Here is a 12,949-nt window from a genome sequence, read left to right as displayed (position 1 = left end):
GAACCTCCCAACATCGCGAGAGCACCTTGTCGCCGACGCGGCTCGACAAGCGCAACAATAACCCATGGAAAGGCAGGCTAGAGCAAATACGCAAGGCAAGCAGAATGCCACATTTGCCAAGAGGGGATTACAAGATTGTGATCAGACCGCGTGGAGGACTCAAGATATCCGAGCACGGTATAGTTCCCCTCACAGCTGCGGTACAAGATGCGGCAGGCATTCCTCGAGACGAAAGGGAGGAGGACATTGTCTGCCCCAACAATTATCAAAATATCCTCATCGTCAGTACATCGGATCAAGAGCGTGCAAACAAATATCAGGAAGTAGCACGTATCAAGATTCAAGACACGTTTTACGAGGCCAATGCTTACGAGACAGCGCCTGACATGACGGCCAAAGGAGTCATCAGAGGAATCCCACTCGACGAGGGCCCAAGAGACATCACAGCAGCGGTGGTTACGAGTAAAAACCCAACGGCGATAGCAGCAAAGAGACTGAGTAATACTACCACAGTGATTGTGCTCTTTGAAGGACACAAAGTGCCCGCGTACGTCCGATACAGGGCAGCGCTACTCCCTTGCTCCCTGTACAGGAAACAAGTGGATTTCTGTCACCAGTGCAACAGACTTGGACACAGAGGAGATGTATGTCCCAACCCTGACAACAGGATTTGTGCGGGATGTGGAACATCAAACCCAGATAAAGACCACAGGTGCCAACCTAAATGTCAGTTATGCGGCGAGGACCATCCGACCGCAGACAAGACGTGCAAAGCCAAATTCAAAAAACCCTTCATCGTTAAACAGAGACAATGGCACAGACTGCAACGAGAACGACAAGAAGAACATGAAGACGCTATCTCAACAGAAGACAGAGCAGAGTCTCGCGGAACGCCTGGCCTCCTAAACGCCAGGGAACGACGCTCCAGATCGAGAACAAGGTCTCCATCCACCACCAGATCATTATCCCGGTCCGGCTCCAGGCAACCGGGGACACGATCCCGATCCAGGTCCAGAACTAGGCCATCCTCTTCAGCAAACCAGACTAACACGGTGAGCTGGGCAGACGTGGTCGATGGCGTGCGCCCGGGGGCTGGTGGGGAGACTGCCATTAATAACGAGATCAAGCAACTAAAACACGAGAACGTGCAGTTGAGGATTTTGCTAGCACGTATGAGCGATGAAATCAAAATTCTGAAGGAAGGAAAAAGCCAAATAAATCAGGTAACTCCCACTCCACACGCGAGCACGAAAGAGCCATCTGAAATCCCGGACAATAAGATGGACGAAGGGGATGACCCCCCTCCACTCAAACGCAAGGCCCAAGCCATCAGTGATAAACAAGATACCGCAGTGGTAGATAAAGCATTAGCCGATATTCAAAAGACCCTAGCAGAAATACAAAAGTCAAATGAAAAACGGGACGAATTGATGAATCAAATGGCTAAGGCAATAGCAGCAATTATGAGTAGATTAGACATCCTAGAGGCAAACCAGTCACCAGGTAACGGACTCCCCTCCGTTGCCTCCGAACCATCACAATCATTACCCACTTCACAACCACATAATTATATAAGATCAGCTTCTCTGCAACCTCCCGTCTCCCTCCCATGGTCGCACCCGAAATGAAGCGCGCTAAAAAAGGGTTCAGGATATGGCAGTGGAATTGTAGAAGTTACGAAAACAAAAAGTCAGTTTTGCAGCAGTATTTAAAAGACAAGGATACACCAGACGTCATAATTCTGCAGGAAACACACGGGATTGCAAAGCTAGCAGGATACAGATCTTTTGGCTATGCCGAAGGGGACACCAGGGCATTAACTACGCTGGTAAAAAGAAACATAACTTGCGTGCAGCACAACACAGGCATAACGCACATTGACAATATTCTATTGGAATTCATCCCACAAAAAAAGACAGGACGTAGCTTATTTATTCTCAACATTTATAGCAACCCCATGCTACATAAACACAAATTCAAGAACCTATTCCAGAAAACACTCAGACTTGCTGGAGAAAATCCGGTAGTTATAGGAGGAGACTTTAATGCCCCGCACACCACGTGGGGATACTTATATACCAGAGCAAAAGGAAGGGACTTATGGAACGACTCGCAAGAATTAGGCCTCACGCTCGTCACAGACCCCGCCACTCCGACCAGAGTAGGCACGGCGCTAAACAGGGACACAACCCCAGACCTAACCTTTACCAGGAATATTGAAAAGGCGACGTGGCACAACACACTGGAAGATTTGGGTAGTGACCACCGCATATTGGAGTTACACGTCAGAGAAGGGCCGAATAGACCCAAGGAACGACAGATAAAATTAGTAGACTGGGAACTATTTCGTAGAACGCGAGAGACGAAACAGCAACGATCAATCGCAGACATAGAACAATGGACTAAGGAGCTCAGTGATGACGTCAAAGCTGCCACAAAAATAGCACCACCTGAATCTAACTTGGATAAATGCGACAGCAGACTTCTCCACATGTGGGAAGCTAAGCACTCGCTTCAGAATAGACTTAGCGGTCAGAAGCATAACAGAAAGTTAAGAAAGCGCATAGCACTCCTCAACAAAAAAATAGAAGAACATGCTAAGCAATTGACCAAACAACAATGGGACGAGATATGTAATTCCATGGACGGACAATTAAGCACCGGCAAAACCTGGCACCTGCTCAGGTTCCTGCTTGACCATGACAATAACAAGACAAATCACATGCAAGCCATTAATAAGTTAATACACGCATATGAGGGTACAGAAGAGGAATTTCTCAATGAATTACAGCAGAAATACTTAAACCAGGCACCCCCTTGCATCTATCCTAGGTACAACGGGAATACAAACGCAAAATTAGACGAGGAACTCACGGAGGCAGAAATCCGCGCGGCCCTACAAAAGTTAAACACCAAATCCGCCCCAGGCCCGGACGGTATAACCAACAAGACTCTCAGGAACCTCGATGATGAATCGATAGCCAAATTAACAGAATACATAAACGAGTGTTGGGTAAAGGGAGAAGTGCCAGCTCAATGGAAGAAAGCGACGATAACGCTTATTCCAAAACCTGGTAAGAAGCTTGAGATCGACAACCTCAGACCAATCTCCCTAACATCCTGCGTCGGAAAATTAATGGAACATGTAATTTTAAACAGAGTAGACAACTTCTTAGAGGATAATAACATATACCCAGATACAATGATAGGATTTCGCAAAAATCTTTCGACACAAGATGCTATGCTCCAACTTAAGCATCAGATAATCGATTATAAAACGCGCTCGACAAGGGCCATCTTGGGCCTTGATATTAAAAAAGCTTTCGATAATGCCAACCACGCAACCATATTGGAAAACATCGAACGAATAGGACTAGGGCAACGGACGTATAACTACATCAAGAGCTTCCTATCAGATAGGAAAGCAGTCATCTCCGTCGGAGGGCTCAAGTCGCCCGAGATCGACATAGGGGGGGCCGGCACGCCGCAAGGCGCTGTTATCTCGCCGATGCTGTTTAATCTCGTCTTGATGGGACTCCCCGAAAAATTAAATCACATAGAGTCCCTGAATCACACAATCTACGCGGACGATATTACTATCTGGACCTGTGATGGCAGCGACGGATCAATAGAACAACGACTCCAGACTGCAATTAACACAGTAGAGGAACACCTCATAGGAACAGGCCTCACATGCTCTGCAGAGAAATCTGAACTTCTATTGTACCGCCCCACACTTAGAGGCAGGCCTCCCAAAGGATACGAAAGAAACAAGGCTCATGAGGAAATCAAGCTACACACCAAGAACGGGCGGCATATCCCAATAGTCAACCAGCTCAAAGTGCTGGGTCTGGTAATCGAGAACAAAGGCACAAATAGGGAAACCGTAAAGAAGTTAGACACAAAGGTAACAAACACCATGAGATTAATCAAACGAATTACTAACAAGCACCAAGGTATGAAGGAAGAAAGTATCATACGGCTGATACAATCATTCGTAATCAGTCAGATCACATACATAGCAGCCTTCCACAATTGGTTTGCAGCTGAAAAGCGTAAAATTAACAACATGATAAAAAAAGCATACAAACTAGCACTAGGTATTCCCATCAGTACAAGCACGGATCTCTTGCTAAGGCTAGGACTCCACAACACACTGGACGAACTCATAGAAGCACAACAAACATCTCAAGCAGAGCGACTAACCAAAACCAAAACGGGACGGCATATACTAAGCAAACTAGGAATGAATTACCACAATTTATACGGGGAAAAGAGGACGATAACGAGAGAAATTCGTGACAAACTCCTAGTACCAAATATACCCAAGAACATGCATCCAGGTTACAACGACGGCAGACGCAAGAGTAGAGCAGAGAAAATTATCCGAAGCTTTGGGTCAGACGACAGAGCAACCTTCGTAGACGCTGCTGAATACCCAGACAGAAATAGCTATGTAGCAGTAATCGTAGATCACACCCAAAAACTCCTTACAAGCGTATCAGTTAATACCAAACATTCCGAGACCGCAGAGGAGGTAGCCATTGCACTAGCATTGGTCTCCACGAATGCTCAGTACATCATTAGTGATTCTCAAGCGGCCATTAGAAATTATGCAAAAGGTAGGATCTCTCCTGAGGCATGGCACATCATCAGAGTCAATGAAGCAAAGTTCTCCGATGCAGAGAAGAACGGCAGGCAATTGCTCTGGTTCCCAGCGCATACGACTTTAGACATTCCCGCAATCAACCTCAACGAGGTAGCACACCGCGAAGCTCGAGGTCTCACTCGCCGAGCTGAGCAAAGAGTGACTTCCATCGGTCAGGAGAACGCGGAGGAGGAAATCTGGAGAGAAAAAGATATATTAACAAGATTTAGCGATATTACCAAATTCTATCAAAATCGGAGGCGAGTATTACCACCGCCTCACACTAAACTGAACAGAGCTGAGTCCGTTACTTGGAGGCGACTACAAACAGAAACTTATACGAGTCCCGTGCAACTAAAAACTTTCTACCCCGATATATACGAGAGCGATATGTGCAAGCTCTGCAAGTCTGTTAGAGCCACCCTTCAACACATGTTGTGGGGTTGTGAAATATACCAAAATAAAATGGCAGTCTCCCCAGAAAATCTACGGGCGCGGTGGTCGGCCGTGCTGCTCAGCTCAGAACTCCAAGACCAACTTTGGGCCGTCCAGCGAGCCAAGGAAGCCGCACGGGAGCAGCAGCTCCCAGTGGCCATCTAGGCGGCCCCAGGCCCGGGCCTCCCAATCGCCGGATTCCAAATAAAGTTATCACATCACACAATTCTTTACTACCGCTTAGCCGAAGGCACCGACAGCGGCATCGGCCACACCTAATTCTGTACAACTGACTCTCACTCAGAACCAGTGAACTCCAATAGCATTCTCCCACTTCAAGCACGGAGAAAAAAAAATCTTGCGGCTTAAATTTCTCAACCAAATATTTAGAAAAAAATCAAGCCGTCCACCCATAACCTCAAAGCCACCGTCAGCATACCTTAACTCCATATTCTGCCAAAACTGGCTCTTGATTTTTTCCTCAACCACAAATGAGTGGGTTTGTTTAGACTGCATGTTATAGCACGTCGCTTTGGTTGTATTTCTAAAATGTAGTAGTTGCTTTTCATCATTGTGTTTCTACATGTTTACACCAGCCCTGCTTAGACCTGTAGTGTGCAGTATGCTACGAATGAAAATTTAAATAAACTCATGTAAAAAGGAAAAATAGGCGTAAAGACTAATGAAGACACATTCTTGATATATCTCTAAAGGCGCTGTTCCCCTATTTGACTCCGAAGTTGCTTAGTGCAATTCCAGCAGAAATGAGATTACACAAAACGTGACATCTTCCCTTGCAGTTATTTTTACCGAATAGGTATTAAAGAACGTTCTTAACTCGTATTAAATTACTACTAACAAGTATGTATTGTTAAAATCTTGATCATCAAAAGCCTCGTGATTGGCCGTGGGTTGGAGGGCGAGCGTGCTAGCGCGGCGGCTAAGGGGAGGAGACTGCAGGCGCTTTGAATTTTGCGCTGGCTTCCCGCTAGAGCATTCTTGAAGGTCACGTGATCTTCTGTGTTTATCATGTATGGCACGGCGAATGGTTGCGGTAGGGGGGTCACGAAATGTTCCCATTGGAACCTGCGCGCGCGTTCTCCGCTGTCATCCTTGTCTGGCGCATCGTGCTACTGTTTCGACCTGTGTTGAGCGGACTCTCTTCATGTATGCCCTTGGGCGCGTGGCACAGCATGTGTTTAGGTAATGAGCGAATGTTTACTAAAATTTATACCATCAATAAAACTACGAGCCTTACTTCTTGGAATTACCTGATACCTTGCTATCGCCTTCAGTGATTGGCCGTTCTGGTGAAAGTGAAATATTGGTAGTTATGCCGAGGATAGTACTTGATCAGGATTAACTTTTTTTTTTGTCAAGGCGGCTGGACAAGCGGAGGTGCTCATTATCAATTAGAGACCCAAAGCGCAATTGAAACACCAATTACTACGTTTCACCGAGAACAGGCCTTTCGGCTTTATCATCCTAAATATATCGACATGTGAAGCATATTTTCCCATGACCATTTTTGACCTGATCAAATTCGTGGCTTGACACAAGACACGCCTTCATGCACCGCAACTATTTGAAATTTCGTCGCCGATTCTGCAGCTAGGGAACCTCGTTTAATTAATTTCCGTGCTCGACGTGAATAGTCTTCTACATTCTGGACATCACGCCAGCACGAGTATTTACGCTGGAAGCTACAATGGGTGGTGCAATAAACAGCCGATGTGCTGGACCCACAGATCAAATTTCGACGATGGGGCCTGCCGCTATCATTGTGCTTTGAACATTACTTGATTTTTTGATGTACAATTCCGCCTCCTAATCCGCCAAAAAGAGTGCTAACTCCTTACCTCACGCAAGAGGCACTGCTCTATTCTTCATCGTCACAACATCATGGCATTACCATCCCCGATTGTGATCGCTCCACAGAAAGAATTTACTAGACGAAAAACAAGATGTGGTTTGAGCTCCTAAGTTGTAGTTGTTAAAGGTTCTGGGTAACAAAAAGTTATCGTCATTGTTTTTCCCATGAAGAGAACTGCAGATCGTTCTGCGGAATTGGCGTTCTACATTATAAGGTAGCGAAAACAAAGGCTGAAAGAAAAAGAAACGCTAATTTCATCGCTCGGGCTTTCGTCGTGATTGCCGTAAAGCACCAACGCTTTTGTTAAATGACATGACAAGCACAATGAATGTGTCAAACCGTCACCGAGCCGTAGGGCCAGCGCTTCATATTGCTTCATGCAAATTCTTGGCTAAGCAGAGCTCCGCTCGTTGTTCTACTGCCAACGGGTTGAAGCAACACCCTAGGTAACAAAGGAAGCTACACGAGCATATGTTTCGTCTTAAGCTCCGGTTTCCTCGAACCTTCACCGATCGATGATTATTGCTTCATATTTAGTGATTGTGATGCGTCCTAGGTACATCAAAGCTACAATTTAACCTATATCTGAATCAGGAACACTGCGTAAGCATGTAGCTTATTTTTATTGGCATCATGTTCCGTGTGTGAAATATCCAGTTGATGGCCCAAGCCCATAAAACGTCTCCTTCTTTTTTTTTTTTTGCTGTTCTGCTAAAAATTAAGCACACATGAACCGCAAAAAAGACAATGTTCCACTCTCGAAACGGATGTTCCAGAGAATCGCACGCACTTGTGAAAACGCACAGTGGGCAACAGCGGCTTCGCATATTGTAATACATCTTTTCCAGCCCAAGTATAACTCGCTACAATTGCTAGACCAGTTTGCTAAAGTGCAATGCACAGGAGGTTTGCTAAAACACTACAGTGCACATTTATAGTAGTGTTTCTATACTGGCGAATGGGACATGTGAACACCAGCACCTTTACAGAGTAGGGCACAGATTCGCCCAATTTTAAAAACATTGATGCGCCTTTATTTTTACGGACACCTAGTAAATATAGCTATACAAACGTTTTCATATTCCCGTACCTCCTAACCCATTGCCGCGACATTGCGCACTTATACAAAAAGCAATTTTCCATAAACACGCCATATCATTTCGGCTAGTAGGCGAAGGCTCAACTACGTTAAAGCAGAAGAACTTCAGATTGGCCTAGTTTGTGTTTACTGCATATCATATTGACCGCAAATAAAAGACGGGGACAGAGGGAGAGAACACATAAACAGCTTGTTTATGTGTTCTCTGCCTCTGTCGCCTTGTTTTATTTGCGGTCAGTGTGATATGTTAAAGCAGCGCACACAAAGCTGAGAGAAACGCGCCGTTTTCTTTCTTTCGCTATTTTGCATTGTGTGCCCTGCTACAATTTATTCGCATATAAGGATATTGGCTCTTTACTCAGCTTGACGGATATTGCCCAACTGTGCGAATCTACTTCACTAGCTTAGCCGTACAGCATAGAACAAATGATCAAGCAGTACCCCAGCAACAGTATTATGAATACTGAGAAACGTGATGCTAGTTCACTCATTCGCAATATGAATTCTATTCAGAAGCGCGCTGCAAAGTGCTGCTTTCTTCTATTTTTCTTCACTCATTGGGTATCACGCTGATGAGATCCAATCTCTACTAGTCTGACCTTCGTGAAAGAGAAAAGTTGTCATCTACCCGAATGCCCCACGAAGCTTCAAAGGAAACCCACACGGGCTTGTCAGAAAAAAAAATGCTTCGCAGTTGCCGAAAAGTTTGATATTCTCCGGGACGAATCTTTTTTCATAAACTGTGAGGCGTTCTTCCTGAGAAACCCGTAAGGGTTTGCTCTGTATAGTTGTGTGCTACACTCGGGTGGATGACAGTGTCTCCATCTTGCGCCATTCCGCAGAACTGGTTTGCAATTGTCTGACCTTACCATGCGCTTTGTGGTTAGATGAATTTTTATTTATGTCGTAAATATTTTACTATAATGTCACTGTGACTTGTTTTTGAATGTGCGATTTTTTTCCGGAAACGATCCTAAGTGCAAAGTTGGCGTGCCGAGAGAGCACACTGACCTGCTCATCCGTCTTTACGTTCACAAAAACCAAGCGGAGATTTTATCCACCCTCTCGCTTCGATGGTTTTCACCACCTATGCTAATGCATTCAAGGGAAACGTTATAAAAGGTTACGTAACCTCCCCCCACTGCTAAATTGAGGCTTTATTTACGGACTACCCGGCCCTGTGTGTCCTTGACCCCGGCAAAAAAAAAAAATAATAATAAAGGAGGAAAGAAATGAGCTTTTGAAAAGGAACTAGCATGACTCAAATGGGCGTTTTCCTTTGCTTACATCCCACATGCCACCCGCTATGCCATTAAATTAATTGAAACTAATCGCGCCTAGCTCTCAACGAAAACAGCTTTTGTCAAAGACGGTTGTTCTTGGCAGCGCATGAGCTGCTACTGAAAGATGTGCGATAAACAAGTACTTTCTTCCTCTTTCTTCACCATACGAGTTTAAAAAAAATGAAAAAAAAAAACTTCTAAAGGGAAGCACTAAGACGCACACTCGGCATGGAATCTGAACGAGGACGTTCAACCGGAGAAGGACGCGAGGGTGTCGTTCAGGGCACGCAGACGTAAAACGCATAGGCCTGAACCCCGAAAAGGCATATATCCGTGAGAGCACTACCTCCAGCGACGACGCACATCGGCTCTCACAGCACTTCCTCAGCAGTTCCTGCCACAACGGGGAAAAAAAAGCAACTCCGCCGGGCCAACAGAGCAGCCCCCCCCCCCCTTTCCACCAGTTTTCGTGTTTTCATACCAAGATGCACGGCACTCCTGCACAACAGCAAGTATACATATATACCGTGCAACGTGCGTAGTCGTACACGTGGCGCACGCGGAGGCTGTAGAGAGACGCGCATCAAATCTCCAGTCGAGCAGGCAGTCAAGCGAACAGCGATGGAAAGGCCGCATTTCTTGAGTCACGTGTGCCTCCAGGGAAGAGAACGCATCGCAGACTTTTCGCCCCCCCCCCCCCCCCCACCCATTCTTCTCTCAGTAACCACTTTGGCTTCGAGCTTCGCGTTATCTTTTCCCTCCGCTCTCCTCAGTTGTTTCCCTCGCATACGACTTCAAGGGTTTACTTTTACTTTTTGTCATCGCGCACCTCGACATTTTATTTCTGTTTTCTCTCCTTTTTTTTTTTTTTCACGAGCATCGCCTGCAATCGACACCCCGCACTACAAGTAGCAGTTACTGCACTTTTCTGAGGTGCAAGTTCCTGGGGACTACTTATCGTCTCTTTTTGTTTTCAACACCCAGCAGGAAAGAGTGGGTTCCAACATCGTTGTGAGAGGTCGCGTGGTAAAGAAAACGCTTGGGTGGTACAGCGAAGTAATTCTGGAGGCATAAATGTCTCCGAATTAGTCCCTTTCGTTGGTTTTACGATGCTCGATTCCCAAGCTCGTTTAAGATTGCTGAATTGGGCACCGTGGTCCTTTAGTCCTTTAACGAACGTGCCATTCCTGACAATATGACTAATGTATGAGACGGATCCTTGTTTTATCCCTTTCATTCTTGACAAGCAGCGTCAAGTAACATCCAATGCACCTATAGAACCTTACAAAATGAAATATTATTTTGTGGTCAGAAGTTCTTGTTTTTTTCGTGGAATGGAAAGACAGCTGAAGTTCATTTGCATCCAATGTCACACTTGCCAACAATAGTATAATAATTCTTCCTTGCATATACGCATGTTAAGCAAATGCTTACCTAAAATAAATCTGGAAAGCCATAGCCATATATCACTGAGCAAAATTCAACATCTGCACATGCAGTAAATGTGTGCGCCAGGATCGCATCTTTTCATCCTCGCAATGCTTAAACGTTAAGTAAATTAACGAAAACAATTCTGTGTCCATTGAAGACCTGCACGAGCATACAAATGGCGTAAACACGTGCTGCGGGGCATACGTTTCCTTTAGAACGATTCCAAGGCGTCAAATGGCTTTGTGAGCGAAAAGGCCGGCGTCTGTCGTATGGACAAGCGAAAAACGCCTCCTAAATTCCTATTGGCTGCGACACCACACCAGGGTGTACCTTGACGGACCAGACCGGGCGAAAGGACTACCTGCCGTTGCGATAGCACTCCAGCTGTTGCGTGAGGGGGAGAGGGCATCACCGCGACGCCACGCCACTTTCGCTCTTGGGAGGCTGTGTTATCGGTGCCTCCCTTAACAGCGTATGCTCTCGCCGCCATTGTAACTGCTTCTAGGCAATCGCAATAAAGAAATTAATGTATAAATATAAAGAAAAACTGAACCAATTCGAAAGGAAAAAGAAAACGTTGGCGGTAGTGAGTTTCGAATCTAACGGGCCCCACACTCAGAAGCGTAGCGTCTTAACCGCAGGGCTAAACCTGGCCAAGCGTTTCAGCGTGCTTGCTTGCCCGCGAGGGGTTTATAACTCGAAGGACCACTCAGCGGCGGGCGATTGGACATTATTGCTTCCGACTTCACAACTCATACGAAGTGCTTAAGTGCTCTCGGATATTTTTTTGTATTTATTTATCTATTACTTGTGCTGTGGATCAGGACCGCACGAGCAGCGTTCAGATTCTTCTTCAAGCTGCCCCCTCTATGTAGTAAACGATCGCACTGCTTAATACAATACCTCTCCAAGTACGAGGTTATATATTGCGCTTCCGCGAAATTTAGAAAAAGGCCGTGGCAGTCGTCTAGAAAACAATAGGCTTCGTTGCGCTAAGGCTTATAAATGGCGATCGCTTCGACTCTGGCCACGCAAACCGAGCCTGGCGTGGGTATTTTTAGCCTCCCGCATCGAGGCAGTAACAGTCGCTTGCCGCAGTCCGCCACAAAGACGTCCGATGGTAAAAATGTGGCCCTGTCGTTAAAAGCACCGCCATTTTCCCCACCCCGGCATCATTCGTGCGAGCCTTTGGGCGCATCAAGGATGGGAAGAAACGTCGACGGGACTGCAAAACAGAAAGGCGTATATAGGCAGAAAGGAAGAAAAAAAGAAAGAGAAAGTAAAATACTTCCTGCGAGGCTGCGGGACACCAAAAGTATACCACCGAAGCAGGGGTCCCCTTCTGAAACACCCCGACAGTCTCTAGTCGATTCCATCGCATTGCTATAGAAAACCCACCGTGCGAGCAGTCGCGGCGACTTTCCCTTGGCTTTTTATCTCGGTCGCATAGAGCCACGTCCTCGATCACTGCATCGATCCGAAAGGTGTTGTGGCAAGTGAACGGTCACTTATCAAAGACCCTTTGGTGGCGCCGCAGGGTATAGATACGAAAGCTTGCTTTTTTTTTTTTTTTACTCCATTCGGTATAGCTCGGAACTAATTTCGTGTTTTTTTTTTCCTTGACCATTTCGAGGCGGTCCGATGCAGCACCAAACTAAGTCCTTTTGTTTCTTTCATGTTTCGAATCGTATCACCGTGAGCAGTTTCTTTTATATCCTTTTTTTTTTTTTTTGCAGCGTTCTTCTGAAGACAGCCTACCAAGAAAGGAGACAGGAGCAATGAGTTGAATGCAAGTGCGTCAGAACTGACGACGTGAGATAAGTGCTTTGGAACGAAATAATGAGAGGGGAGAAGCTGCTCTCCTCTCGACTGCAACATAATTCCGCGGCCACTAAGTCCATGGCGACTCCTCCTTTCACGAATATACCTGCTAGGACCATTATCCTGTTATTCGCAAGGCAGTAATTGTGTATGATATTAGGCTTCCATAGCTAAAGCTTTTATCGAATATCGCAGGCGCTAAAACTTGTGCTTAAGTTATGGAAACCGTGCTTAAGTTATGGGCAAATGGGAGACAATAGAAAATCGATAATGGCTGGCTCATCTAATGCGCGCAGCCGAAAGCGAGCGAGGAGTGTAGCACAGGCGAGTTTGACTTTCTGCCCAAGGATCCACATGTC

Source organism: Dermacentor andersoni, chromosome 7 (assembly GCF_023375885.2).
Source record: "Dermacentor andersoni chromosome 7, qqDerAnde1_hic_scaffold, whole genome shotgun sequence".
Classification (NCBI taxonomy): domain Eukaryota; kingdom Metazoa; phylum Arthropoda; class Arachnida; order Ixodida; family Ixodidae; genus Dermacentor; species Dermacentor andersoni.
This window is presented reverse-complemented; position numbering follows the sequence as displayed.